This window comes from Fonticula alba (assembly GCF_000388065.1).
Source record: "Fonticula alba strain ATCC 38817 unplaced genomic scaffold supercont2.12, whole genome shotgun sequence".
Lineage (NCBI taxonomy): Eukaryota > Rotosphaerida > Fonticulaceae > Fonticula > Fonticula alba.
In genome coordinates, this window is record NW_009242982.1 from 652,288 (window position 1) to 652,956 (window position 669).

Here is a 669-nt window from a genome sequence, read left to right on the forward strand (position 1 = left end):
CCCACGATCGCCCGCGCCCTCCGGGCCTCCTGGCTCTCCCTCCCTCCCTCTCGGGCGCGAGATGCTCGGCGCGTTTGCCACACTCACTTGCAGGGCTGCCGCGCCCGGGGGACACAGTTACAAAAAACGTTACGCGTTGGTGCGGCGGTGCGCGCGCGCGCGCGCGCGCGCAAGCACAGGCGCCGGCCCCCGCCACCTCGAGGCCAGAATGGACCCCCGGGCTGGGCGAGCGGACCCTGCCCTGCCCTGCTGCGCCTCCAGGCGAACGTTCCTGCCCGGCCCTGCGTGCGCGGCGGTCGGGTGGCGGCAGTCGAATAGTCCCCCCTCTGGCGGGGGCGCGGGACATGTCCATTTCGACGCCTCATCCTTTTCCCTCCCCGGCCATGGACCCCTTGCTCGCCGTCCACGACACGGACCGAGAGCCCCTCCTCCGAGGCGAGACGAGGCCAGAGACGGGCTCTGGCCGTGGCGGTGACGCCGTGGGGGGCATGGCGCACCCGGCCGGCCGGGCGTCGGGCGTCGGGCGTCGGGGGGGGGGGGGGGGGAGAGAGAGAGAAAGACACAAGATGAAGAGACGCCCACACACGCAGGGAAGAAAAAAAGTACAGCTTCGTTCTATCGCAAGAAACATACAGGCCCTGGAGCGGGCGTGGGGGGGGGGGGGGGGCT